This window comes from Globicephala melas, chromosome 2, assembly GCF_963455315.2.
Source record: "Globicephala melas chromosome 2, mGloMel1.2, whole genome shotgun sequence".
Taxonomy (NCBI): Eukaryota; Metazoa; Chordata; class Mammalia; order Artiodactyla; family Delphinidae; genus Globicephala; species Globicephala melas.
The window spans coordinates 100,893,974-100,912,531 of NC_083315.2; the positions used below are offsets into that span (position 1 = coordinate 100,893,974).

At 50.1% G+C, this 18,558-nt stretch overlaps 3 non-coding genes and 1 pseudogene across 3 annotated transcripts; 1 reads left to right on the plus strand and 3 right to left on the minus strand.

Annotated features, from left to right (window-relative positions):
• Nucleotides 1-489: 489 nt before the first annotated feature.
• Nucleotides 490-579, minus strand: TRNAY-GUA (transfer RNA tyrosine (anticodon GUA)). The gene is given in 2 exon segments: nt 490-525; nt 543-579. It is a non-coding gene; the product is annotated as a tRNA-Tyr (tRNA).
• Nucleotides 580-2,316: 1,737 nt separating this feature from the next.
• Nucleotides 2,317-2,407, minus strand: TRNAY-GUA (transfer RNA tyrosine (anticodon GUA)). Its single transcript is given in 2 exon segments — nt 2,317-2,352; nt 2,371-2,407. It is a non-coding gene; the product is annotated as a tRNA-Tyr (tRNA).
• Nucleotides 2,408-5,132: 2,725 nt separating this feature from the next.
• TRNAY-GUA (transfer RNA tyrosine (anticodon GUA)) lies at nt 5,133-5,222 on the minus strand. Its single transcript is given in 2 exon segments — nt 5,133-5,168; nt 5,186-5,222. It is a non-coding gene; the product is annotated as a tRNA-Tyr (tRNA).
• Nucleotides 5,223-12,984: 7,762 nt separating this feature from the next.
• Nucleotides 12,985-15,991, plus strand: LOC115845888 (apoptosis-enhancing nuclease-like; annotated as a pseudogene).
• The last annotated feature ends 2,567 nt before the right edge of the window (nt 15,992-18,558 follow it).

An 18,558-nucleotide genomic window follows, 5' to 3' on the forward strand; every position in this document is an offset into this window, starting at 1 on the left:
AGTTTCACAGATACATGCCAGAGTTATCCGTGGCCCGCCTAGTGGCCGGTATGGTTGCAGACATACAGGGCTTGCAGTAAACAGCTCCTCTGGGGCAACCTGTTTGACAGGGATCTGTCCATGATTAGAGAAGCTGTGGTATCAGATAGAGACAGTGCTGTCCTGGGCAGAAGGAGCAAAAGCAAGAGCTGTGGGTAAATAAAAGTATAAAGGGCTTTGCAGGTGGGGGGTCGGGGCTGGCTAATTGCGGTTACCCACTAAAGCAGGAGCAATGGGGGCTGGACCGTCTTGCGTTGAAGGGCATGGGTCAATATATTTCAAGAAGTAAGTGTGTTCCTTGGCAACAGCCCACAGGTGGCTGTGAGGGTGACTCCGGAAGGGTTTTCCTGGCTGAGTTCAGCTGCTGACTTGCTGCAAGGGCCAATTTGCAGGGCTGGGCGCCAGGGGGTGGTGGCGGCCTTCATGACGGGGCAAAAGCAACAGAGCACTTCCTTCGAGCCGGAATCGAACCAGCGACCTAAGGATGTCCACGTGTGTCAGGCCTACAGTCCTCCGCTCTACCAGCTGAGCTATCGAAGGGTGCACAGTGGCAAGCGCTGGGTCCTTCGTTTTTCCTGGAAACGACAGAGGCCAAGGCTCTGGAAGGCCCCGGGTGCAATATGCCCTAGGTTAGTTGGAAGCCCCTTGGCAGGGAGCCGTGCACACGCCGGGGATCCGTGGTGGCCAGGCATCCCAGGGAGGCGATTTTCAGAACGCCTGGGCCTGGGCCGCCACCTGTTGACTCATTTTCTCTCCCCTGGGCTCTTTCTACAGGGAGACACCAGGACGACAGCCCTCGGTGGCCAGAAAGCCAGTAAGAGGGTGAAGGGAGGGGGGGCGTTGGTGAAACCCAAACGGATGAGTGGGTCGGGTGGGGGCGGGCTTGCGGAGGGAAGCAGGAGAGAAGAATGCACCACCAGGCAGGCAGGGTCGCTGAAGGGCCCTCGAGGAGTTTCTGAGCTCGCCCCCCCCCCGCCCCACCCAATCACATACACGCCCCCTGGTGCTGGGGCGTCATCGTCCCCGCATTTAATCTCGACCCGACCCTGTTGCCCACCGTGAGCTGGGCTCGTTTTTCTGCGCAGTGAGACTTCCTGGAAGTGAGGGAGAAAGGATGTCCCCATAGGTACCCAGCCGTCTGGCCCGCTGCGACCCGTCTGGGGACGTGGCTCGCGTTCTCTGCCCACAGACCCGGATTCCTCTGGCGGGTGCTCCCTGAAGCAGCTCAAGATTCTGTGGGCTTCCTGGACAGGCAGAGCACACCGTTGTCCAGGTCGGACCTCTCGCCCTCGCTCCTCGTCTTTGACAAACGTTTCAGATCCCATCTGGTGCGTGCCCGCCACCTGACACCACTCGCTCACCCACCCAGCTCAGGTCGCACAGAAGTACGGCAAGCCACACCCAAGTCACCTGCCCTCCGATGCCTGTGTCGCCACCCCTGATCGGGAGACCAGCAGGTCTGCACCTGCGAGGATGAGGGCCATGTCTGCGGAGGTCCCCTACTGCCCGCTGTGAGGCCCCAGACAGGAGGAGGTGGCCGTGCCGGGGCTCACCGGGGTGTGTCCAAGTCACCAGAGTCCACCTCCCAACCACGGGCACACCCTCCACCCCTGTTATATCCCCCAAACACCAAAGCTAGTTCCCCCAAACCTGGGAACCTTCTGTCCCTCTCTCGAGGATGAGGGAGAGAGAGAGAGAGAGAGAGAGAGAGAGAGAGACGAAGTTGGAGAGAGAGATGGATGGAGATACACAGAGACTGCAGTTGTTGGGCTAGACAGAAGAGAGAGGCCATGGACCATCGTAGGACTAGGCAAAGTAGGAAAGGGAAATTGAGTGGGAGGGTTTTCAAGAAGAATGCCTTGGTTGTCCGTGACCCATGTGATGGCCCGTGTGCTTGTTGGGCTCCAGGGCTCGCGGTGGGCAGCTCCTGTATGGCCACATGTTTGTCGGATCTGTCCACGTTGAGCAAAGTGGTGGTGGCAGAGGGAGCGCTGCTCTCCCTGGGGAGAGGTGCGAGAATAAAAGTGTTAAGGGCTTGGGAGGCTGATGGGCTGGCTGGTGGGGGCAGTCTGCTAAGGCAGGAGCAAGGGGATGTTGTGGACTGAGGGGCATATGTCTGTGGACTTCAGGAAGAAGGGGTAAGTGGTTCTGGAAGGACTTTGTTGGCTTTGTCCGGTGAGAATGAGGATGCTCTTGTAGTGCAAGGGGAAGGGCCAATTTGCAGGGCAGAAGCAGAGGGCGTGGCCCTCATGATGGGGCAAAAATGATTAAAGCACTTCCTTCGAGCCGGAATCGAACCAGCGACCTAAGGATGTCCACATGTCATCAAGTCTACAGTCCTCCGCTCTACCAGCTGAGCTATCGAAGGGTGCACACCCATACCTCCACTGACAAGCACTGGGTCCTTTTTTTGCAGGAATGGTGGAGACCAAGGAACTGGAGCCTCACCGTTCCTCAAAGAGGAGCACCGCCTCTAAGTGCCTCCCCCCATGCCCTCCATCCACCCCAAATCCCGCTCCCAGTTCTGTACCTCCCTCAGCTCGCCACTCACTCCAGACAGGGGCCGTGGTGCCCACCTAAACCTAGTTTTACTTTTCCGCGCAGTGAGGGCACCTGGGAAGTGATGGAGAAAGGACGTCGGGCCAGGCCTGTCTGGGGACTTGGCTCGCGTTCTCTGCCCACAGACCCGGATTCCTCCGGCAGAGGCAGGTGCTCCCTGAAGCAGCTCAAGATTCTGTGGGCTTCCTGGACAGGCAGAGCACACCGTTGTCCAGGTCGGACCTCTCGCCCTCACGCCGCGTCTTTGACAAACGTTTCAGATCCCATCTTGTGCGTGCCCGCCACCTGACACCACTCGCTCACCCACCCAGCTCAGGTCGCACAGAAGTACGGCAAGCCACACCCAAGTCACCTGCCCTCCGATGCCTGTGTCGCCACCCCTGATCGGGAGACCAGCAGGTCTGCACCTGCGAGGATGAGGGCCATGTCTGCGGAGGTCCCCTACTGCCCGCTGTGAGGCCCCAGACAGGAGGAGGTGGCCGTGCCGGGGCTCACCGGGGTGTGTCCAAGTCTCCAGAGTCCACCTCCCAACCACGGGCACACCCTCCACCCCTGTTATATCCCCCAAACACCAAAGCTAGTTCCCCCAAACCTGGGAACCTCCAATTTCCATGGCGGGTGGAGGGCATGGGCACATCCAATGGAAGCCTTAGAATCTGTCTTTGGTCCCTGTCCACTGGTCTCTGCAGATGGTGACATTCGAGGCTGGGGAATCTTTGTGGCCACAGAGCAGTAGGTTCCTCCTGAAGGGCTCCTGTGGGAAAGCAGTGGCACTGCCCCCTGGACCCTGGAAACTCCACAGCCCCAGGCTCAGCTCCTCTTGGTCAGCAGTGGGGCAGCAGGGAAGATTGCTGCTGCAGAGGAGACCTGGAGATGAAGATATGCGGGAAACGCAGTCTGGATGCAGAGGCAGAACCCGAACCAAAAAAGGAGCTCGTGGCCGCAAGGGTCAGGGGAGGGCAGCGGCTGGGCCCCAGGGCCTGCAGAGAGCCACGCTCCCATCACCGTTCCTCTGACAGTGCTTTCCAACTGTATCTCCAGCCTTCGGGAGTTTCCCTCCCACAGGAGAGAAAAGGGCAAGGGCCACTCCTTGGCTTTCCTCTCTGCACCCACATGCCCTGACAACCCTCCCCCAACCAGCACCATCCCTGAAACCCGGCTCAGTGGCGGTGGAGGGAGGAGGGTGTGCAAGGCTGTAGCCTCAGCGGCCCAGCACTTAATTCAGCCAGCTGGTCAGAAGGCACGGGCCAGTGGCCTGTGTCAGGAGGACAGTTGTTGTGCCCCCCCAGGATCACACATCCGGCCACCAAGCCCCAGTCCCGGGCCCTTTCTGCTCCCTGCCTTCAGCCACCGTTATCTGCCCCCCACCCCCGGCCTTTTCCTACTCTCAGGTCTCTTTCTCAGGTCTCAGCCTTTCCTTTTGCTCACAAACTCCCTTCCTCTCCCCATCTCCCCCTCTCCCTTGCAGTCGCTCTCCCTCGGTCTCTCTCTGTCTCTATCTTTATCTCAGTCTCTATTTCTCTGTCTCTCCATCAGAAGTAGCAGGGGAATTGGTACAGGGGTTTTTCCCACAATTGTACAGAGTGTGAGCAATCGTTGCTCTTGCAGAAGGAACTCAAACCTTCCTACGGCAGCAAGAACAGGTGTGAAATTTCGAGGAACTGGAAGTTTTCCTGTGGCTTCGGCCTTGTTCTCTGACTGACAGGAGACCTGAATGGGGCCTCTGAAGTTTTCATCGTGACGTCAAGCCTCCTCCCCTGTCCTGAGAGCCCTGGTGTCTTTTGCTCCTGCCAATGCCAGAGGCTCTTGGCGCAGGCGCACAATTGACAATGGCTTGGCAAATCTCAGGGTGGCAGTCCTGTCCCACAGTATATAAAGCAAATGGTGAAGGGTTTCTGTCTCCCTAAGTTTATATATTTATGATCATTCAAGAGAGACACAGAAAGAGAGAACGAGTTCGAGAATGAGGGAGAGAGAGAGAGACAGTTGGAGAGAGGGATGGACAGAGATACACAGAGACTGCGTTGGGCTAGACAGAAGAGAGAGGCCATGGACTAACGTAGGACTAGGCAGAGTAGGAAAGGGAAATTGAGTGGGAGCGTTTTCAAGAAGAATGCCTTGGTTGTCCGTGACCCATGTGATGGCCCGTGTGCTGGTCGGCCTCCAGGGCTCGTGGTGGGCAGCTCCTGTGTGGCCACATGTTTGTCGGATCTGTCCACGTTGAGCAAAGTGGTGGTGGCAGAGGGAGCGCTGCTCTCCCTGGGGAGAGGTGCGAGAATAAAAGTGTTAAGGGCTTGGGAGGTTGAAGGGGCTGGTTGGTGGGGGCAGTCTGCTAAGGGTGTCTTTGGTTGAGAAGCATGTGTCTCTGGATTTTGGGAAAGGGACAAGTGGCTCCAGGAGGGCTTTGTCGGCTTTCTCCTGTGAGAATGAGGATGCTCTTGTAGTGCAAGGGGAAGGGCCAATTTGCAGGGTAGAGGCAAGGCTGCACTAGGCAGTGGTGGGCTTCATGATGGGGCAAAAGCATCATGGGCACATCCTTCGAGCTGGAATCGAACCAGCGACCCAAGGATATCCACATGTATCAGGTCTACAGTCCTCCGCTCTACCAGCTGAGCTATCGAAGGGTCCACACTGGTAAGTGCTGAGTCCTTCCTTTTTGCAGAAATGACAAGAGGCCAACGCGTTGAATGGCCCCAGGTACAACATGCTTTTGGTTGGCTGGAAGGCCCCTAGGCAAGGAGCGGTGCATATGCTGGCTCCGTGGTTGTCAGGCATCCTGGGGCAGCAATTTTCAGAATGCCTGGGACTGGACAGTCACCTGTTGACTCATTTCCTCTACCCCCCCCCACCCCGCCCTGTCCCTTTCTACACGGAGTGGGGGGATGACGCCCATCCCAGGCCAGAAAGCCGGCAAGAGAGTGAGGGGGAAGGGGACGTCGGGCAAACGGATGCGTGGGTTGGTTGGGGGCATGGAGAGCAGAAGATGCGTGGGTTGGTTGCGGAGGATGGAGAGCAGAAGAACGCAGCCCACAGGGTCACAGAAGATCCCTTGAGGAGGAGCACAGCCTCTAAGCGCCTCCCCCCACCCCACCCATCCCACCCCAGCCCTCGGCCCCGGTTCTCTACCCCCGTCACCTCGCCACTTACTCAAGACCGGGGCCGAGGTGCCCATGTAGACCTAGTCTTACTTTTATGCGCAGTGAGGCTTCCTGGGATGTGATGGAGAAGGGATGTCGGGATGTTGGGCCAGGCAGGCCAGGGGTGGAGGGAAGGCGGTGGGGGTCGACGATGACACCACGCCCATAGGTACCCATCGGCCTGGCCCTCTGCGGCCATCCTACGAACTTGGATCCCCTTTTCTGCCCACAGAGCAGAATTTTTTTCAGTAGCTGTTTCTCCAGCATCCATCTTCCACTCCCTACACCCTTCAGTTCCCTTCCTTCAGCCTGCTTTGTTTTCCCCACCTCCTTCCTGCTACCAGGTGTATTTCTGATCCCTAAGCCTGTGTTTTTCTCTCAAACTTTTCCCCTTCTTGTACATCTGTGTCTGTTTCTCACTTTCTATCTCTCAGGGTGTCTGGCTCTCTTTTTTGACTTTTTGGTCTGATTTTTCTCTGAAACTTTTTTTCACTGTTTCCTTCTTTGTTTCTCTCTGTCTCTTTCTCTTGCTTTTTTTTTTTTTTCTGTCTCTCTATATTTCTACTTCTATATCTCTATGTCAGAATTTGCAGTGCATTTGTTCCTGATTCACCTAGTTTCGGCAGTCATTGCTCTTTCAGGTGGAACTAACACTTTCTGGGTGCAATGAGAGCAGTGTATAGGGCAATAGATATTATCTGAAGTGCAGGCTGAGAGAAGCCAGTGGGAAAATAAAGGGAGAGGTCCAGAGGTTTAAGAATAGTTATCCTGGATGTGTTTTTAATTATGTATGCTCAGATTCTCTTGGGCTTTTGCTGCAAGTTTCTTTTACTCTCCAGTTTTGAAGAAATCTTTAATGGCAATCAAAGAAATTTTGCTAGGATGAAACTTATGTATCCCTGGATTTAATTATTAATAAAGTACTACAATTGGCTCACCGATTGTAATGAAATGTATTATACCAATACAATTTGTCATTGGAAGGGAAAATAGTGGAAGAGGGGCAGTGAGAACATATATATGAGAACATTCTTGACACTGTGCTCAATTTTCTTTTACAGAAAACTGCCTCTAAACAGAAACAGTATTAACTGAAAAATTAATAAATTGATTTTGTCCATGTATATTCATTCATGTGTATACAACTACTGGAAAGAATGCTCTTGGGTAAGCAATAAAGGACGGCATCTCGTGCACAGTTAGAGGGGATGGTCTTAGCTAGGATCTTGGATAGGTCATCCACAGTAACAGGAGGAACAAAAGTACTCAGATGCCTGTACATGGGTACCTTGTAGATGTTCTCCTGTGAATGCTTCTGTTTTCTTAGTGAAATAGAAAGCTGAGAGTGAGAATGTATGCTGAGGTATTGCTATTTTGAAGACACAAGAGAAGGGATGAAAGAGTAGAAGTGAAGGGATTGAGAAAAATAGTAAGATTGTTATGCATATGCACTTGAGATAATTGTCATGAATTTAAATTGAGACCATTTCAGCATCACTGGGTTTCTCTTCATTCTAGTTCAGCTAGGTGAGGGCACGTATTGAATGCTTACATTAAATAAAGATTGCTATTTTGTTAAGTGAGTTTTTCTAAGCAAAAGAGGGACGATCGTATTCAGACCCCTAGATCAAGAATTTAGCCAGGAACTTGAAACTTCTCTTGGTGATTCGTTTGAAGGACATGGGCCATCTTCTCTCCTTCACCACCTCCTGAAGGTGCTCTCTCCTTTGCCTAAAGGTGCTCTCTCCTACTAAAGGTGACCTCTCCAAAGGCACACTAAGAAAGGGGCAACACTTTGATTCAACCTGGGTTGCAATGGACATCAAATTCCACCCATCTACTCTCTGGGACCCCCAAGATATGGGCAAAGATCCGAAGTACACTGTACTTACAGTTCAAGCCGTGAAAATATCTCATAGGAGTTCATATTATGGGTTAAAACATTCTCGGGATCTTTGAGAGCAAACTGTAGGGGCAGTGAGCTAATTTTCCAAGTTAGTTGTCAAAGATGCTCGATTCAAGTCTGCAAGAATTGAAACATCTCCATCATCCCCGGGGCATCGCCTTTTTGCTGAGTCACATCTCGGGACAGTCTCACTCAGACCCCCTCTGTCCTGACTTCCTGGCAGAGAAAGATGCAGAGGGAAGGGTAGGAGCTCCATCGGGAGATCAGAAATAGGGGTTGGGGGCTTCCCTGGTGGCGCAGTGGTTGAGAGTCCGCCTGCCGATGCAGGGGACATGGGTTTGTGCCCCGGTCCGGGAAGGTCCCACATGCCACGGAGCGGCTGGGCCCGTGCGCCATGGCCGCTAAGCCTGCACGTCCGGAGCCTGTGCTCCTCAGCGGGAGAGGCCACAACAGTGAGAGGTCCGCGTACCGCAAAAAAAAAAAAGAAAGAAAAAAAGAACTAGGGCTTGGGCGTGAGGAGGCAGAAACGTCCCAGAGCAAACATACCACTGGGGAGCTGAGGACCCGAGGGGCTGATTCTAAGGTCACTGATGTACTCCAGCAACAGTACAGACCCAAGGGTCTGCACCGGTGCTCTTGCCAAAGGAGTAACTCTTGAAGTTCGCTTATAGACTGCGCACGAAGCTTCTGTGAGTCTCCATTATGAGGAAAAAAATGTAAATAAAATAAATAAAAACAGACACCACTCCCTGTTTTCTCCAGCCTTTTATCCGTCTCCTGTTGCATGTGACAGCTTCCTCTTCTGGGGCTACACCTGTACTTAAAACTTCTCTTTCTTACGGAACCCTATCCTGCGGATGAACTTCAACCTTTAAGACTTATCAAAACTTACTACCTGGCAAAACTTTCTCAAGCCCTATCTGGCCAGAAAACAGGAACCCACTTGCCTTAAATAGTCTGACCTGAACCTCACTCTGGTACACTCAGTCACTCATCTCAGCCCCAAACCGATGACTAGATTACTATTCCCATTTTAGACCTCGGTTGTGCAACTGGCAAAGCTGTGGCTTAGCGGTGGTGGGATTTGAACGCCCCACCCAAAGAGACTGAGGCCTCATTCCAGTGCCTTAGACCGCTGGGCCACACTACTTGGTATTATGTGATATTGCCTATTCTTTCCCATACTACCTACTTTCTTTTACATTTCAGCTGTGCTCTATACAATGTGTTCTCGAAGTCCTAACTTGATACCTCAAGAGCAAGTGGAGGAAGGGTTCAGGGAACAGCGGAGGCTTATCACAAAAACTTACTTTCCTCATCGGCTCTGAAGTTTTCATCTTCCACCCAAGTGCTTAAATGGGAAGAACTTAGTGGATGAACAATGAGTGAATTGAGTCTGTGCCACACAACTAGGCCGTGGGCCTTCTGTAGGTGTTACTATGTTTTATTCTTTTAGGCTTCTTCTCAGTCTCGCCACAAATTTCTTAGGAAAACAAACGAAGGCTGACGCTAATTAAAGCCACAAAAATCCTATCTTCGAAGGAGCATGACTTATCAAATGGCGTTTTAAAGCATTTGCAAATCCTTGAGCACGTACTTAAAGCTGGAACCTAACCAACAACCTAAAGATGCCAACGGAGCTCTACAGCGCCGCCCCCCTCCCCCATTTTACCAGCTGAGGCATCAAAGAATGCACACATGTGGCTCTGCTGAATTATTTCTTCAGAGAAGGAGCAGCCTCTCACATGGTTTTATACTCTATTCCCAAGACACCTGGAGATGTCTTCTGCTCTCATAGCAGTTGCTCACGTCTTTGGAATTTGACGGTTTTAGGACCTTAAGCGTCGCCCAGGTCGCCATGTTGACATCTCTGCGTTACAGATCCACCCTCTTGTTGCTCCGGAACTTGTGCCAGGGGTGGGGTGGTGGGAAATGTCGTCGTGAGCAGAAAGCAGCGCTCAAGTTCCCTGTTGACAAACCCTGCTCCCCTGGTGGAACCGTCAACGCACCGCGGAGAGCTCTGCCCAGGGCTCCCGAAGGATCTCCGTCTCTAGGTCTCCCTCCTAGCCCAAGGACACAACGTGCTCATTTCTCCGAGAAAAACGTTTTGTTTTGTTTTGTATTTTCACAACACACACACCCACCCACCCCCCCACACACACACTGTATTTTATTTTTACAAGAGATAAATAAACTGACACCAAGCATTGTAAATGGATGACCACAACAAAAGCAACAATGATTGCAATTACCAAACACGAAACACACTCATACTATGTCATAATATTGACATTCAGTCCAGTAATCCTCCACTGTAACAACTCCTTTACTTTGCAGTGAAAACTGATTTGTATACTTTTTGCCTCTGAGTCCTTGTGGGATTTTTTTTTTTTATTCAAACGGAAAGTCACAAAAATTATAATCATCCTCATCAGCTCACTCAGTCCCATGTAATTGATTGTTTTTTATCTTGATCTTTTGTTAGCACTTTTATGAATTCATCAGTTTTCCATTAGAGTTCTGAAAATGCTTATTCATTCAGTTCAGCAGTATAGTCAGTTACCAGAAACCTGAACTTGTCAGAGTCTTTTCCATGAATTCCTTGAAGATGAAACCCTTTTATAGAAAAACGTTTTGGTGATAGAAGTCCTGCAGCTCCACAGAGGCCTGACTGGGGCTTCCGATCCTGACACCTGTCCCCTCCCACCAGGCAGTTTTTACTATACTATCACAGAATATTCTGTCCACATGCACAGATCACCTTCGTTTAATGGCTGACGCCATTTTTCAGAAGATCATTCAGGGTCCTTCAGGTTTTTAACCTGGCACATCACATCCAAAATAATTAAATTCCTAAAGCAGTAGTCCTCAACCCTGGCTGTACAGGAACTTAAAAACATTCCGATGTGGAGGCCACACCCTAGACCAATTACATCAGGATCTCTGTGGGTGGTATCCAAGCATCAGTGTTTTGTAAAGTTTCCCAAGTGCAGCCAACATTTAAAAAAAAAAACGTGCAGTGCAGGAGGATATTCCAACAAGCCTGTTCTATTCCTTTTAAGGAAATCTCACTTGTCCTGCCGGTCAAGTCAAAACCTGCTTGGCCCGCAGCTCTTTCTCTGGACACCTCCTGGGACACAGCCAAGAAATGTCATTGCTGGGTTCAAGGCTTGGATGGCAGCCGCCAAATGCCCCCTGGCTACTGTTGTCAGATTATGGAAAAGATAGTGTCCTCTACATCTTACCAGTTACTAGACTCTCAATAAAAACAAGGTAAGGTTGTTATAGATTACAACGAGGAACCACATATAAGAAGGGCTCTTCCCCAGTCCCTCTAAATTCCTGTCTTTCGGTCCCGTTCTTTGACACGTCTCAGGATGATCTAGGGCTTCTAACTCCCTTATTCCCACTCACACACTTGAAGTGAGCTCTGGACTTAAAGCCTTAGTACCAGGAGCAAATATATCCCCAAAATGACACCTGAGAATAGGTTTTCCGGTTCATGGTTGCGCGGATCCTAAATCGTTCATTTAATCGTCAGAGGCTGTCCTAATCAACATAGTCTAAAAGTACTGGCTTCTCTTTGACCTTTGACACGGCGTATAGAAGAGATGAGACAGAGATGTTGCTCCCGGAGCCATTGCGCTCTTCCCAAAGCTGCTGCCCAGGAACTGGGGAGAATGTTCGGGGGCGGGGAACCTTGGAGGAGGGGCTGGCACCAGTCTCAGAGCCATCTGCACCAACACTGGAGATTTTCTAGGTTAGGAGAGACATAGAGGTTGAAGTGGGTACTGTGCCTCAGCGGTCCCCAACCTTTCTGGCACCAGGGACCGGCTTCGGGAAAGACAATTTTTCCACGGCGGGGGTTTGGGGGACGCTTCAGGCGATAATGGGGATGCACAGATGAAGCTTTCCTCGCCCGCGGTTCACCTCCTGCTGTGCGGCCCGGGTCCTAACAGGCCGCGGACCGTCTACAGCTGGGGGCTGGGGACCCCTGTTGTACAGGACAAATCACGTGTGAGGGGGTGGCGGCGCGGTGTATCGGGGGCTTTGTCCAGACTTACATGCGCAGGCGGCATTCACACAGACTGTGTTCCTGCTTCGTCCGGGGACTTGTCTTCTGGTGTGATAGCCCCCGGAGAGCGAGTTGCAACTACCTGAACCTAGGGACAAGTATCTCCTACTTCTTCCTTCTGCCAGTTTTGTTGGCTGTCGATCAACAAAATGTGTCTCTCTTAGAAGAATACAATAAGGAGACGCTGTAACTCAAAGGTTGGTGCACCAGGCAGGAGCTAAGATGTGAAGTCCCCATGGGGCCCTAGCTGTTGCCCTTTTTATACTCTCCGATGTATTTATCAGACCAAGAAAACTTCACTAGTGAATTTTAACAAACATTTCAGGGAGAAATAATGCCATTTATACACAACTTCTTCCAGAAAAATTAAAGGGGAGGTAATAATTCCCAACTCTTTCTATGAGGTCAGCATGTTTTTGGCATCAAAACCAAAGACACTACATAAAAAAGAAAACTACAGACCAATATGTCTCAAGAACATAGAAGCAAAGGAACTTAGCAATACTTTAGCAAGTTGAATCAATGGTATATAAAATAATAATACATCAAGATTAAAGTAAAGTGGGGGCTTCCCTAGTGGCGCAGTGGTTGAGAGTCCGCCTGCCGATGCAGGGCACAGAGGTTCGTGCCCCGGTCCGGGAAGATCCCACATGTCGCGGAGCAGCTAGGCCTGTGAGCCATGGCCGCTGACCCTGCGCATCCGGAGCCTGTGCTCCGCAACGGGAGAGGCAAAAAAAAAAAAAAAAAAAAAGTAAAGTGAGCTTTATCCCTGAAAAGCAAAGTTGGTTTAATATTCAAAGTCAGTTAATGTAAGTCATCATAGTAACAGATTAAAAAAAGAAAAATCATAGGATCTTACCAAAAGACGCAGACAAAGCATTTGACAAAGTATACATTCATTCTTCACACAAACCCTCAGCAAATAAGGAAAAGAAGGGAACTTCTTCAATATGATAAAGGACATCTATGAAAAACTTCCAACCAACATCAACTTAATGATAAAAGACTGAATGTTTCCCCTGTAAGATAAGAAGCAAACAAGGACATCTGTTTTCATCACTTGTATTCAACATTGTACTAGAGATTTTTGCCCAATAAATAAATTTAAAAAAAAATTGAAATAGAAGGCATCCAGCATCTGTATTTAAACAAAGAAGTAAAGCTGAAATTCTTTTCCAAGAAAACATGAAAGCCTGGGGCATGTGGGAGCTGCCTGGCTGCCTGGACAGCACGTAGGAGCGTGAGGGGATTCGCGGAGTTTCAGGGTGCTGCCCCGATGGTAGATTACCTCCCAGGCCTCCCTTTCCCTCAATGGTGAGCTGATTGGGATGGTATGCCGGGAATCTCCTGAGTCTGCCCAGTGTCTGTGCCCTTCCCTGGCCAGCCCAAATGGCAAGATTGTGCTTTGGCGGAAACACAAGAGGAAGAGCAGACAGCACCAGCAGTTCATGGCCCAGAAGGCCTTGCTGCAGGAGCAGGGGCTGCTGAGCACATCCCCAGAGCCGGGGTCCTCCCCGCCACCCACGCTGTTGGAGGCACCACCAGGCAAGGAAGCCACCAGCAGTATGAGGGAGTGTGTCCAAGGGCTGAATCTGGAGGTGCCCCATGCAACAGAAAGCCCACACCCAGGGAATCTGCTGGGCCCTTGCCCAGCAAGTATGTGGCTATCGACTGTGAGATGGTGGGCACAGAACCCCGAACGTGGGTGAGTGAGCTGGCCCGCTGCTCTGTGGTGAGTTACCACGGCGAGATCCTCTTCAGCAAGTATGTCTGGACTGAGATGCCCATCATGGACTACTGCAGTCTCTGGAGCGCCATCACTGGGCAGCACATGTGCAAGGCTATCTCTTTCCAGGTGGCCCAGAAAGAGATCTTGAAGCTCTTGAAGGGCAAGGTGCTGGGAGGCACGTGCTGCACAATGACTTCCAGGTCTTTCCTCAAGTACGTCTACCCTCGGGGCCAAACTCCGGATACCACTTATGTCTCCAACCTCCTCAGTTAGTCCAGCCTCAACACCCAGACCCAGGTCTCTCTTAAGGACCTGACCCTGCAACTACTGCACAAGAAAATCCAGGTGGGCCAGCAGGGGCACTCCTCAGTGGAAGATGCCAGGACAGCCATGGAGCTCTGTGACTGAGCAGGACCCTATGGGGCCTTCCCGGGACAGGCTCTTCCCCTCATCCTCTGCTTTAGCTCCTCTCTGAAGTACCTAGGTAACAGTATTTGATGCACATTTCCAGAGCTGGTTTACAGAAGTGAAAACCCCCCACCAAATGGAAGATGTTAATTACTTGATGACCATGAGCACACAGCCCCAGGCCTCCTGGAGCCTAAGGACTGATAGTGTTAACCCCTGTGACACCACCCTGTTACCTCACCATCAGCCAATCAGAGAACTGTGCATGAGCTGATCACATACCCTGCGACCACCCTCCCTCACCTGGCCTTTAAAAATGCTTTGCCGAAACCCTTCGGGGAGCTCGGGGTTTGGGGGCCTGAACCACCTGTCTCCTTGAGTGGCCCTGCAATAAACCCACGCACATATGGTCACCTTATCTTTGACAAAGGAGGCAGGAATGTACAGTGGAGAAAGGACAGCCTCTTCAATAAGTGGTGCTGGGAAAACTGGACAGCTACATGTAAAAGTATGAGATTAGATCACTCCCTAATACCATACACAAAAATAAGCTCAAAATGGATTAAAGACCTAAATGTAAGGCCAGAAACTATCAAACTCTTAGAGGAAAACATAGGCAGAACACTCTATGACATAAATCACAGCAAGATCTTTTTTGACCCACCTCCTAGGGAAATGGAAATAAAAACAAAAATAAACAAATGGGACCTAATGAAACTGCAAAGATTTTGCACAGCAAAGGAAACCATAAACAAGACCAAAAGACAACCCTCAGAATGGGAGAAAATATTTGCAAATGAAGCAACTGACAAAGGATTAATCTCCAAAATTTACAACCAGCTCATGCAGCTCAATAACAAAAAAACAAACAACCCAATCCAAAAATGGGCAGAAGACCTAAATAGACATTTCTCCAAAGAAGATATACAGACTGCCAACAAACACATGAAAGGATGCTCAACATCACTAATCATTAGAGAAATGCAAATCAAAACTACCATGAGATATCATCTCACACCAGTCAGAATGGCCATCATCAAAAAATCTAGAAACAATAAATGCTGGAGAGGGTGTGGAGAAAAGGGAACACTCTTGCACTGCTGGTGGGAATGTGAATTGGTACAGCCACTATGGAGAACAGTATGGAGGTTCCTTAAAAAACTACAAATAGAACTACCATATGACCCAGCAATCCCACTACTGGGCATATACCCTGAGAAAACCATAATTCAAAAAGAGTCATGTACCAAAATGTTCATTGCAGCTCTATTTACAATAGCCCGGAGATGGAAACAACCTAAGTGTCCATCATTGGATGAATGGATAAAGAAGATGTGGCACATATATACAATGGAATGTTACTCAGCCATAAAAAGAAACGAAATTGAGCTATTTGTAATGAGGTGGATGGACCTAGAGTCTATCATACAGAGTGAAGTAAGTCAGAAAGAGAAAGACAAATACCTTATGGTAACACATATATATGGAATTTTAAAAAAGAAAAGATGTCATGAAGAACCTAGGAGTAAGACGTACTAGAGAATGGACTTGAGGATATGGGGAGGGGGAAGGGTAAGCTGTGACAAAGTGAGAGAGTGGCATGGACATATATACACTACCAAACGTAAAATAGATAGCTAGTGGGAAGCAACCGCATAGCACAGGGAGGTCAGCTCGGTGCTTTGTGACCACCTAGAGGGGTGGGATAGGGAGGGAGGGAGGGAGATGCAAGAGGGAAGAGATATGGGAACATATGTATATGTGTAACTGATTCACTTTGTTATAAAGCAGAAACTAACACACTATTGTAAAGCAGTTATACTCCAATAAAGATGTAAAAAAAAAATTTTTTTTTAATCAAGATAAAAAAACCTTTCTCTGCTCCAAACTGCAACGTTTCGGTTTGTTTGGTCTCACTGTTCATCGTTGGGCACAGGAACTTGGGCTAACAGCTCTACCAGCTGGTGGAGGTGCAGTGGGAACAGCAGGAGGCCAGCAGCTTCCAGACCCACCCTGAGGACAAAGAGCCTGAGAGCAGCACGGACATGGAACAGTGTATGGAGGACCAGTACTGGCCTGAGGACCTGGCCCAGGGCACCAGCAGAGGAACAGAGGAGGCGCAAGGCAGAAGGGAGTGAGGAAGGAGAGGCTCCCTTGGGGAGAGGAGACCAGGAGAGTGGCTGGGGCAGGATGCTGCCAGCTGCCCCCAGGGTCTAAAGAGTTGGGACCATCTATCTGTACTCTGAGCTCCCTCTGCCCACAGCACAGCCCTCTGCGCTCCAGGGCTGTTGACAGCCCTTTCTCCCCAAATCCTGTGGCTTTGCTAACGGCACTTTACAGATATGATGAAAATGTCCCGTGGGCTAGCTGCTAGAGCCAGCAGGAGTAGGGAATGTACCAACAGATGGTCCCAGGCTGTCACTCTAAATGTCTCCCTCCCTGGGGAGGTGGGTAGGGGTGGCAATATCTAAGAGTCTTCTTATCTCCACTCAGTGACCTGGGGTAAAGTTCTCATCCTGTTGTCCCCGTCTGCCTCTTCCTTCAGAGTCATTTTCCAGAGAATAAATATGCTCTGAAGCTATAGAGTTAAGGCCACTCAAGGGTCATTTTATCCCTTTCTCTCAGAACTGGAACTCTGGCTGTAGCCATTGTAGGAACTGCTAGGCTACAATGGAATAGCAGAGCCTACAGGCTCATGGGAAGCTGGATCCTCCCATGATGCCACCAGAAGTCACCAGGCCCTATTCTGGGAGGAGTGAGAGCAGATAAGCTTTGGGTGGAGACTGGCATATTTATTTTGACCTGAATCAGGCATTCCTCCTGCGCACCCAGCACTAGGCTCTCTTAAGCAAACGCCTGAGAAACAAGACAGCAATTTGAATTCTGGGACCCCTGTGCAGAATTGCCCACGATGACCTTTGCTTATTGAAAGCAAGGCCACAGGTCTGTAGGGGAGCAGAGTGCCCATCTACTGGGGCTGGGCCAGGCATTAACAGCTGTGCAGTTTTGCCTGCACTCAGGTGGGTGCCCCCAATCACTGCAGTGGCTGGGTTTTCTCCAAATTTCTAAAAGTGTTCTCTGTCAGAATTCATCCCCTACCCCTCTTTCCTAAGGGGCAGTTTTGGGGTATGAGGTAATGAAGAGCTCAGGTCACACAGAACCTGAGCCCTATCTTAAGAGCTCTGAGACTTAGGCAAGTATGTGACTTCATTCTTGAGTCTCTTCCCTCATCTGTAAAGTGGGGATAATGACACAACTACCTCACGAGGCTGTTTCGAAGATGAAGTACTAAGTGCTTGGCACAGTGCCTGGTACATAGTGAGCCGAGGGTGAAACCGAGTGAGGCCCTGTGGGGCTCCCGGGCACGGAGGCCTTTTTCATCCCCTGTTTCTTGTAGGCAAGACTCCAGCCTCCAGGACCTTCCCTGAGTTCCAAAGGGCAGATTTGAACAGTTGCTAATTAACTGTTGCCAAGAAACCACCTGAAGCCAGATTAAAGGACCAGAGGAGCTCATCCAGATTAGGGGACTGACCACCTGAGACAAGATGAAGGGAACGCAGGCCCTGCTCACCCCTGACCTTGTCAGAGACCCCACCCTTGAACCGTTGCTGTAAAACTTCTCCTCCAATCCTCCCGGGTTGGGACACATAGTTTTCAAGGACAGGAGCCCACTGTGTCCCCCTTTGCCTACTTCACCCAATACTCTGTCTCCAAGATTTGATTCGGCACTGGAGTACAGAGACGTTGAGTTTTGGCATCATGGGGACAAAATTTCTAAAATGCAGGCACCTGTCTGTTTGCTCACTATACGCACAGCACTTAGAATAGCGCTTGTCACATCAAAGACACTCAGAAATGTCAGGGGCTTCCCTGGTGGCGCAGTGGTTAAGAATCCACCTGCCAATGCAGGGGACACGGGTCCAAATCCTGATCCATGAAGATCCCACATGCTGTGGAAAACTAAGCCCGTGTGCCACAACTACTGAGCCTGCGGTCTAGAGCCCGCAAGCCACTACTACTGAGCCTGCGTGCCACAACTACTGAAATCCGTGTGTCTAGAGCCCATGCTCCACAACAAGAGAAGCCACCACAATGAGAAGTCCGCACACTGCAAAGAAGAGTAGCCCCTACTCGCCACAACTAGAGAAAGCCCACACGCAGCAACAAAGACCCAACACAGCCAAAAATAAATAAATAAAATAAATAAATTTATTTTTTAAAAAAAGAAATCGATTTTGGATTCTTTTAAAAAGCAATCCAGGGGCTTCCCTGGTGGCGCAGTGGTTGAGAGTCCGCCTGCCGATGCAGGGGACATTGGTTCGTGCCCCGGTCCGGGAAGGTCCCACATGCCATGGAGCGGCTGGGCCTGTGAGCCATGGGAGCTGAGCCTGCGCGTCCGGAGCCTGTGGTCTGCAACGGGAGAGGCCACAGCAGTAAGAGGCCCGCGTACCAAAAAAAAAAAAAAAAAAAAAGCAATCCAATTTACTATAGTATCATTAAATATGAAATACTTAGCATTAAAACGTGTACACTTGTACACTGAAAAAAAAATGCTGAGAGAAATGAAAGAAAACCTAAATACAAGGAGAAACATTTTGTGTTTGTGAATGAGAAGACAATACTGTTAAGATATCAATTATCCCTAAATTGATTTATGGTTTCAATGTAATCCAAATCAAAATAACAACAGGTTTTTTTCCCAGAA